Genomic DNA, 11,019 nt, shown 5'->3' with positions numbered 1-11,019 from the left:
TGACTATGCACTACAATGTTCAGATACTGAAAAACCTATGCTTTGACACATAACAAGTTAAAAATGGAAATGCTTGCAATCTAGGGGGCTAAGTGGATTTTCCACAGAAATTTGGCAGCACGGGGGGGGGGAATGAATCTTCTGCTATAGTCCGCTGAAGTCAAATACGCATTTGCGTATTTCACAGTAACCTCAACACAGCTTCTAGAAAGCCAATATTTCTACATTCGCTAGCTACATATTGTTACATCTTACTACATGTTACAAGTTCTGCTAAAATAAAAAAATAACACTTCATTAAGATATGATTTCATCAGGGGATTTTTCTAACATTTTGCAGTCATCAGTAAGGCTTCTTTTCCTGTCACAGGCTTCAACAAAATTGGACTTTTTGTTAATTTGTTTCAGTTTGGTCACCATTAATCAGAAATGAAATCCGGTAATATGTTCCCAGGCTGGTGGATGGCTTTGAAGAAATATTAATCTTGGAGTTGAAGCAAGGAGTGCCATCATTAGTCATGGTGTAAATTATTCAGTGGGTGATTGCTGACTGACCAGCTATATTGCTAGCTAAAATTTGCCAGAAATATTAGCAGATTAACTGCATAAAACAACAATAATGAAGTTTGTTCCACAGTGTGTTCATACAACTTTGAAAACATACACAATTATGGCGTTTCCATCTTAGCAAATGTTCTTTACATGCTGTCGCTGTAGCACACTAAACAATGAAAACAAAATTCATTTACTTTAGATCCTAAAGCAAAATGTTGTTATGTGTTTTTCTAAGAGAAGCGCTGCGTGGTGGCGCTGCGGGTTAAACCGCGCAAGCCTCTGGGCTGCAAGGTCGGAAGACCAGCGGTCAGAAGATCAAGTCCACACAACAGAGCAAGCTCCCATTGCTTGTCCCAGCTCCTGCCAACCTAGCAGTTTGAAAGCATGTAAATGCGAGTAGATAAATAGGTACCACCACGGTGGGAAGGTAACAGCATTCTGTGTCTAGTCACGCTGGCCATGTGACCACGGAAACTGTCTATGGACAAATGCTGGATCTACGGCTCGGAAACAGGGATAAGCACCACGCCCTAGAGTCGGACACGACTGGACTAAATGTCGAGGGTAACCTTTCCCTTTCCCTTTCCCTTTTAAGAGAAGCACTCAGTGACAATGGCAGACAGTGCCTAATTAAGAATCATTTACTGGTTAATGACAATAATATTAGAAATAAATTGCATGCTTTTGCCTTATACAAAACAGTTTTCATTGTATCTGGTAACAAAAATATATTGTATATGGACAACTTACACCTTACACCTACAGAGCAGGAAGGAATCCTATGGATCATCAAGTCCAGCCCTTGTCAAGGAGGCACAGCAGGGAATCAAACAACACATCAGATGCCTAAACTACTGAGCTATCTGACACGTCCCATCTGGAGAAAGTTCAGTCTATTAGCAAAAGAGGCCCCTTTGCTTGCTGATAGTGAAAGGCAGAAAAGAGGAGAAGAGAATTTTTTAACAGTTTTGGGGAAAGGAAATTTTGTCAAGAAAAGTAAAGAAATAAAATATCTTCTGAGAAATATTGGCTTCATTGGTATTATATAGCCACAGTGCCCAAGGCTGGACAATAATTTTCCTGGATTAGGGGTGAGAAAACCAAGCCAAACCTTTGTCTCAGAGGTGGAATTATTGCCAATGGATACATTTGTTACCCCCTTTGTGTGCTACCCTGCTTGTGGGATCTAACCTCCATTTTGCTTTGTTGCTTTGCAGCCTGACTTCAAGAGCCAAATCATTACAACTAGACCAATTTTTGACATTTGCCTTCAGCCCAAGGTTTGTATTTCCTTTGGCTAAGGAAAGGTCCTAGATAAAGTGATGGCTCGTATTGTTTGTAAATTTGCAGCACTCTAAAAAAGGTAATGTCCAGCCTCAGATTTTGTTGCTATGAATCATTTACATAACTATTCTTTTGTATTCGTGGTTAATACTTTCTATTACTTGATTGTTAGTGTGCGGTGCTGGGTGAAGTGTTGGGGCAAAGTTTATTCCTTTCTTCTTAATAGATTCCTTCATAATACCTGTGGGTTCTCTGGTGTCTTGAAATTATTGAAGAAATATTGCATGGTGGAGAGATATTAATGGCTCCATCCTCAGATGCAACTAGAAATTCTGATATTACTCTGTGCTCTGGTGTGGTTTGCTTGGGAGTTGAGTATTTATAGCTGTGGGGTCAGCTTTTGTCCTTTTCAGGAGATGGGTGATTATGGTGATCAGTGTGTTTTTGTTGTGGGTGTATTGTTGTGATAAGGAGGAGAGATTATCTGTCACTGTGATTGATGGGTGTCGTTAGCTGGTCTATTGTGTGTAGTGATCACCGGTCCCTTTGGCTGGGTAAAGTCCATTGACCTTTTGCACGCTGTATTTTTCAATGCTGGAAGCCAAGTTTTGCTGAGTTTCAAACTTTCTTCTTTCTTGTTAAAGTTCTGCTGATGTTTGTGGATTTCGATGGCTTCCCTGTGCAGTCTAACACAGTGATTGCTGGTGTTGTCCAGTATTCCAGTATTTGTTTTAAGGCATGTTCAGCTACTGCCGATTTTTCTGGTTGTTTTAGTCTGCAGTGTCTCTCATGTTCTTTGATTCTGGTGTGGATGCTTCGTTTCGTGGTTCCAATATATACCTGGCCACAACTGCAAGGTATCCGGTAGACTCCTGCAGTGGTGAGGGGGTCCCTTTTGTCCTTTGCTGACCGTAACTTTGTTATGTTTTCGTGGTGGGCTTGAATACTGTTTGTAGGTTGTGGTTTTTCAAAAGTTTCCCATTGCGGTCTGTGACCGCTTTGATGTATGGCATAAATACTTTATTTGTGGGTAGCTGTTCTTCTTCTTCAGTTTGGTGTTGTTTTCTTGGTTTGATGGCTCTTGTGATTTCATTTTTGGAGTAGCCATTTGCCTGTAGGGCCCAATTCAGATGGTTGAGTTCAGTGCTGAGAAACTGAGCTTCACAGTTCCAATTTGCACGGTCTACCAGTGTTTTGATTATGTCTCTTTTTTGCTGTGGATGGTAGTTGGAGTTTTTGTGTAGGTACCAGTATGTGTGGGTGGGTTTTCTGTAGACCTTGTGTCCCAATCAGAGGTCAGTTTTGCATACAACAATGATATCGTGCAAACAAGCCATTAATTGTGTAAGAACAGAGAGAAAGGCCTCAGTAATCATGCAGCTGTTGCTTTCCATAATGGATTGAGGTGATGTGTCAAGCATTGTGTTGAATGCCACCGAATCAAGTTTCTGTAGATTAACTGGCATATTTAACAACGCTAGTCATTTTGGAACAAATAATGATGAGATTGCCTGTCACTGGAATGTAAAAGGCAGGAGTGGCTTATTTTTAATAGTCTGCCAGAGGGAAGGTTTATTTGCTTCTCCTACTATTATAAGAGTCTCTGTCCTTTGGTTTTTATCTCACCATAAAGCCAATTTGATGTGACTTTAAAAATGCATGTTATTCGCTCTGTTTCAGACATCCATGTGTCTTGTCACAAGCACACACAGTACCTATAGAGATACTTGGTCCATTATGCAGGAAAAAGCACATCTGTGTTACTACACTGAAAAAAACAAAAATGCTGTTGACAGATGAGTTCTTGCCCACATGGAAGCGAATCTCCAGGAAGAGTTGCAGGATCAAGGCATTTCGGGATAGGGGAGTGAATTTCTTTCCTATTCATCTCCGAATCTTAAACAAAATTACAGCATTTATAAATGTCCTTCATCTTTGGAATGGTTTGAGAGGTCTGGGAAGAAAACTGAAGGTTGGAGAAATTATACCTGACAGATTAATCAGTTCGGACATGGGGCTTTGAATGTTTAACTCTTCAAATGCTGAGTTTTCACCCTGTCGGTTCAACCATATTAGTGCTGAATTAGTATTGCCATCTTTTCCTTCCTTCCTTCCTTCCTTCCTTCCTTCCTTCCTTCCTTCCTTCCTTCCTTCCTTCCTTCCTTCCTTCCTTCCTTGACAGGTTTCTTTCTTTCTTTCTTTCTTTCTTTCTTTCTTTCTTTCTTTCTTTCTTTCTTTCTTTCTTTCTTTCTTTCTTTCTTTCTTTCTTTCTTTCTTTCTTTCTTTCTTTCTTTCTTTCTTACCTTCTATGCAGCAGGCAAGTACAACACAATCCTCACCATGCTAGAAATGCATCATTTTGGGCTGTGTTGGCCATTAAATCATAATCTACTGTTTCAAATTTAATTTTAAAACCTGTCACGGTGGAAAGGATTATTACTTGCCATAGAAAGCCCATATGATGGCTGTTAACAACTCTGTCATCAGAGGTCAGTGGCCTGGATGCTAAAACAGGGCTAGGGAGCACTTACCCTTCTATCTGCTGTTGTTCTACAATTTCCATCAGCCTGAGACTGCAAAAGAAATGGTTAGGAATTGTGGGATTTGCAGTCTTGCAATATATACCCAATGAAACACATCTGGTTCAATAATAATAATAATAATAATAATAATAATAATAATAATAATAATAATAATAATAATAATAATAATAATAATAATAATAATAATAATAATAATAATAATAATAATAATAATAATAATAATAATAATAATAATAGTGTGCCATCAGGTCAGTTCTAACTTATGGTGACTAAGTGGTTTACCATTCCCTTCATCAGAAATAGTCACCCATATGAATAATTATTTTCCAATAGTTGTACAGAATTCCTTGAGCAAAGATATCATTTTGGCTGGGTGGCAATTAATGTCTTTGGTATCAGATACTAAAAGAGATCATTGGACAAAACTCATGGAAGAAATAGTCAGAAGGTCTGGAAGTTATTAAACTGGCTTAACAGCAACCCAGCTAAAGGCCCTACTCAGGCAAGAACTTCAGCAAATCAAATAGCCCTTCAGCTCTTCATTCATGGCAGATCTGGTCACTGTCATAGGAAACTTGAAAGAAATACTTTCTTGAAAGAGCCTCGTGGCGCAGTGGTTAAACCGCTGTACTGCAGCTAAAACTGTGCTCACGACCTGGGGTTCAAATCCCAGGTAGCCGGCTCAAGGTTGACTCAGCCTTCCATCCTTCCGAGGTCGGTAAAATGAGTACCCAGCTTGCTGGGGGGGGCAATGTGTAGCCTGTATAATTAAAATTGTAAACCGCCCGGAGAGTGCTTGTAGCACTATGGGGCGGTATATAAGTCCATAAATAAATAAATAAATAAATAAATAAATAAATAAATAAATAAATAAATAAATAAATAAATAAATAAATAAATAAATAAATAAATAAATAAATAAATACACTGCTTGAGATGAATTCAGCATAAGCAACAAGACCATTCGGCACTTGCAAATTGGAAAAGCCTGTCTGTAGCTGCAAAAATGACAAGGCAGCAGACCTGGATGACATTCATGTAGATTACATAAAACATTTTGGCATAGTAACAAAAAAGTGGATGCTTAGTTTCTTTAATAATTAGCTTAACTCTCACAGTTCTGAAAATCTGGAGAAAGTCACAAAGATTGTGAAAGACACATTGCTGTTTTGAAACCTGGTAAGGAACACAGAGACCCCCCAAAAAAGGTTCAGTCTGATCTCACTAAGTTGTCATCTTTAAAAAGTCCTAGAAAGAGTTGTTCTTAATTGTCTAATGGAGGTAGTAGAACCACAACAGCCTGGATGGGAAGAATTTAACAGCAGAAATCCTGCATTTAACGTAACATATTGAGGGCAGCTTTGAAAATAGGAAGATCACAAGGGTACCCTTTGTTGAACTCTCAGCAGCTATGGCGCTGTTCATCCTTAAGTATTACTGCAAAAGTTCCATAATCTAACCTAAGATTATAAGGTAATTAAAGTAATAACAACCCTTTTTGCAAAATGGATGACTTTTCATTAACTTTCAAGACAGTGCAGCTGATGGAGGACTCAAAAGAATGGTCTACGTCAGGTAGGTGCACTGGCTTCTACTTTGTTTAACATCATCACTAATGGCCCATGACCTTTCCTAAGGTCATGAAAACTTTTATTTATGTTGACAATCTTGCTACTCAGACAGTTTTCAGATAGTGGAACATCTAAAAAATGCAGACCTTGCAGCATCTTATCCTAGAAATAAACTTAAATCCAACCCTACTAAAACTCAAATATGTGCCTTCCATTTGAAAAAACAAGCATCTTGGGCTCCTCCAGTTATCTGGACGACATCCAGCTAGATCATTGTGTGGCTCCCAAATACCTAGGAATTACTTTGGATCATATCCTGAGTAAATACTGCCAAAATCCAAAGAAAAAAGTCTCTGCAAAAAAACAATATTCTTCAAAAGCTACTGGGCATCAACTAGGAGACAGAACCTCAAGCACTAAGAACAAACAGCTTTGACTTTAGGATACTCTGCAGGTGAATATAACAGGCAGGCATGGTATTGTTCAACTGATGCAAAACAGGTAGACATAGCACACAATGCAGGCTATAGAATCTTTACAGGATGCCTGAAGCCACCCTGTACTGATAAAATCAATTACACAGCAAGGAGGAGGGGGAGGGAGGGAGTAAGGCCCTTCCCCTGCAAATCTCTGATGCAGCAATCTTGCAAGAAGATGCCATCTTGGAAGGGAGCCACCAGAGGAGGGGGGGAGGTTTAAATAAAGACTCCATCCCCCCTTTTTAGCTTGCCTGGATGGGTGGCTTCCTCTTCGTCCCCACCAAGGTAGGATGCTTTGGGTGAAGGCTTCCCTCCCTGTCGCTACCTTCTTCTTTTCACCGACTCAGATTTCAGTCCCTGTTATTTTAAGGGAGATCTGCAGGAGATGCAGGCAAAGGGCCTCTCTTGCAGGTCTTCATTAAAATAATAGGGACTCAAAAACACAACTCAGAAAAATGGGTCTGAGTTGGGAGTCCGAGTCAGTGGGGGGAAAAAACCATGTCGAATCCGAGACGAGTCACCAGTGTGAATTAAGTCGGACTCGACAGCGAGTCGCAACTTACAAGTTCTCATCCCTGACCATAATGTGGCAAGAAAGAACTGCCCAGCTCTTCAACAGGAAAGTCTAGCCTCTGGTCATAAAGGCAACTGGGTTACTTGGGTATCACTTAATAAACTACAGACTGGAGTTGGCAGAGCCAAAGTGAACCGACAAGAATAGGGGGGCAGCGGGGGGGGGGGGTTGCCCTAACATAGTCCTTTGCAAATGTGGAGAAAAACAGGCAACTTCATACCTGTCAATGTCCTCTCTACCCCTCAACATGTACCATGGAAGATTTTGTGTTAGTTGCCCCAAATGCTCTTGATGCTGGCTAGTTTGAGGCAAAAATTATTTGGCATATTTGTCTCTGATGCTTCTAACACAAATAAATAAATAAATATTGTGAGCATACATAATGTTAGGGACCAGTAATATCACATGCTATTAATACATAATTCCATCTTGTGTTGCATAGATTTTTTTTATTTCTCTAGGGGGGATCTCCCAAACATGGAAAGTGCCCTTAGCTTTCGGTCTTGGTGGAAATGTTGCGATGAAATTAAAATGCATAATAAATACATAAATATTCGAGTTAATACATGACCTTGGAGATATTTCTCCCTTGCATGCATAGGCAATATGTAACACAGGACTGTGTGGGACAAAATCTCATCTGCTTCACTTAAGTATCCTCTATTATTATCCAATTGTCCTTCAGGAGAAATAGAGCAAAGTGTGTGTGTGTTTTTCTCCGTCTTTATGCCAAATAGCTGCATCCACTGAAAACAGTAACCAGCTGAGAATTAATCTGATCACAAATTTAAAAACAGCATAAGAACTAGTATTAAAAGGTAGCAATTAAGTACTATTTAGAAAAAATCACTTCATGAAACACATTTCAAAAATATACCCAATGAAACACATCGGGTTCAACAACAACAACAACAACAACAAATTAATAATAATAATAATAATAATAATAATAATAATAATAATAATAATAATAATAATAATAATAATAATAATAATAATAATAATAATAATAGTAGTAGTAGTAGTAGTAGTAGTAATAGTAATAATAATAGTAATAATAATAATAGTAATAATAATAATAATAATAATAATAATAATAATAATAATAATAATAATAATAATAATAATAATAATAATAATAATAATAATAATAATAATAATAATAATAATAATAATAAATAGTGTGCCATCAAGTCAGTTCTAACTTATGGTGACTAAGTGGTTTACCCTTCCCTTCTGGGGCACCTTGGGACTATGTAGCTTGCCCATGGCTATGCAGGCTGGATCTTCTCCTAAGAGGCAAAGTGAGTAATCGAACTCCCAAAACAAGGAGTTATGCAGCCAGCCACAGCAAAAGAAGAAACTTTAGCAAGTCTGTGGTCTGAAGACAGGACCGAATGGCACAACCCTGGGTGTTCCTTCGCAGCCCCACTGAGTTCAACAAATCTCACTTCCAAGGAAAAGTTGCAGGATTGCAGCCTCTATCTACAGTCCAATTCTATACAGGTTATATATATATACAGTATATAGAGAGAGAATTATATATATAGAATTATATATATAACCTGTATATATATGTACATATATCTGTATAGAATTGGACTATAGAATTGGACTGTAGAGGTATGTGTCATATTTTCTGAAACATACACATCAGAGAGATAGATGTAGCTATAGAGTGGTCACGATGAAAAACACCACTCTATGGTGAGAGGGGTGTGTGTGTGTGTGTGTGTGTGTGTGTGTGTGTGTGTGTGTGTGTGTGTGTGTGTGTGTGTAGTGTTTTTCATCATGACCACTCTATAGCTATATCTATCTCTGTGATGTGTATGTTTCAGAAAATATGACAGTAATTTCTCACAAGCCTTGGTTAGTTAAACTAGCTTTGGATACCATGGTTTCAATTCACTTGGTAAATGCTAGAGAAAACTTACATCTTGGATGTGTGGGTGACGGGGGGGGGGGGGGGAACAGGTCAGAAGTTAACCACAATACAAATAAGTGCCACTAGGGGGCAAAAGAGGGAAAGGCAATTAGGGCTCCCTGACCTATCATTTCCCATCTCTGTTCTGTCACTTTCTCGTGTATCTAATAATACTCTATTCAGACTTGCTTTTACTTTGCTTCCCCCCCCCCCCCATCTTCCTCTCTCGTATCCATACTGGAATGTGATAGATTCTTGGAAAATGAATTTGAAAAATACATAAATACATTCATCTTTCTTTTTAAAATTTTGCATTGTTCTAGTTACAGCAGAAAATTCTTGAGAGCAGAAATGTGATGAGTAATCAAAAAATGCTTCCTTCTGAGTCATTTTATGGTTCTCATTCCAAGATGCCATGGAAAGTCTTTCCCCAAACTAGCAAGATCTCCTGGCTTCCTACAGAAATGAGACCTTAGTTTCATTTCCCCCCATTATTATTAATACCTTTTCTGGTGAATTCTGTGCAGGATAAATGGCATTCTGTGCAGGAATGTTAAGAACTGTGTACAGCTTGGCATTTCTTTCAGAAAATGATAACAAAAGTTCCCCAAAAATACCATGAGATTTCCCAGGGGTGGGTGGAGATATTATTTCCTCCTCCAAGGGAGACCTTATTTTCCTCCAAGGAGGAAAGAGAGAGGGTTTTTTCCCCATTGCTTTCTCTGCAAGAGCAGCAAGAAGTGAGATTCATATCCCTCCTAAAGAGGCAAGGCTTCCTATCATTCAGATATTTAAGGAGGCTCCAGAGTCTGCCTTCTTGGAACAGAAGACCTATGTTCACGGAAGGCCACTCGGCAGTTTGTCTGAACAGTCTCTGATAGCATTTTCAAAGGACTGGAGGGGAGGCTATGAGAAGCAAGGAGAAAGATACGTCTGATTAGATTCTCATCTAATGATTCAGTATGTCCAGAAACCACATGTGGCATGAAGGGACCGTTGGAATTGCATTTGGGTCATACTTTTCACGCACCATGGAAGTCAGAGAGATAGGGAAAAACTGGTCACAGCGTGTGGTGACCTCTGTATTGGTTAAGCACGGGTCAGAGAAGGTGAGGGCCCCCCACTAGAGCTGACCTTCTCAAGGCCTAGAAAAGATAATTTTTTAAAAAATGACAACTCCATGAGGGATAGGGATATAGAGGTTTACTACTGTTTTGGACTAGCGCTCCCAAGTGTCATGCCAGCTGAGAGATTCTAGAGGCTTTAGTCCCAAAATATAACTCATCCAAGCCAAGTGACCTTATTTTAATTTCGTTTTACTTAATGGGTCACAGCCAGGTGGCCCTACATTTCTCTAGAAGCTGTTCACTCTCTTTACCGAGGCTAGTCATAAACAATAAAATCCATCTATATTGCGCTATTTGAGGAACTTTGGGATTTTAAATGTAAAACACATTTATCTAACAGAACTGATTTTGCAGTTCTTGTGCTGGTTAAATATTCATCGCAAAAGCAATTACGGTGGATATCACTTTATGAAAACCTTTATTTCTGCACGGTGGTCATTAAAGAAATGGGATAATGTTTGCATGAATTCAAACTCATGCTTATACTATAGGCTAAAGGGTATTATTGATCTGCTGCAAGGCAACAGTTAGCATATCTTGGTGCTAGTCTTAATCGGCCAGGCCATTTCCCGATATTAAAATTTTCTTTGTACAGCATCCATCCATAAACTTTATATGCCTCTGCGGGACATAGTGCTAAATTGGCTAATTTTTCACTCATTGCTTTTTCAGTTTGTTACCACTTGGATCTGAAATGAAATGAATATAACTCTTTGCTTTTGGCCCATCCATCCCCTATTATTTTTTTTAAAAAAATCCACAATATAGTACTGCTTATACATATTCTAGGTTTTTTAAAATTAACATACTAATGTTCTATTTAGTCCCCAAATTTGTCCTTCCACAACAGCTTCTGTTATCATTTCCCTGTATTGTATTTCTGTTATTTTCATCCTAGGTGAAATTCAGGGACATCAAAAGAAAGGTATTATTATCTTGGTATAGTAATAAACAGATCAGCT

This window comes from Pogona vitticeps, chromosome 3 (assembly GCF_051106095.1).
Source record: "Pogona vitticeps strain Pit_001003342236 chromosome 3, PviZW2.1, whole genome shotgun sequence".
Lineage (NCBI taxonomy): Eukaryota > Metazoa > Chordata > Lepidosauria > Squamata > Agamidae > Pogona > Pogona vitticeps.
The sequence above is the reverse complement of the archived record's forward strand: the minus strand, read 5'-3'. Positions refer to the sequence as shown.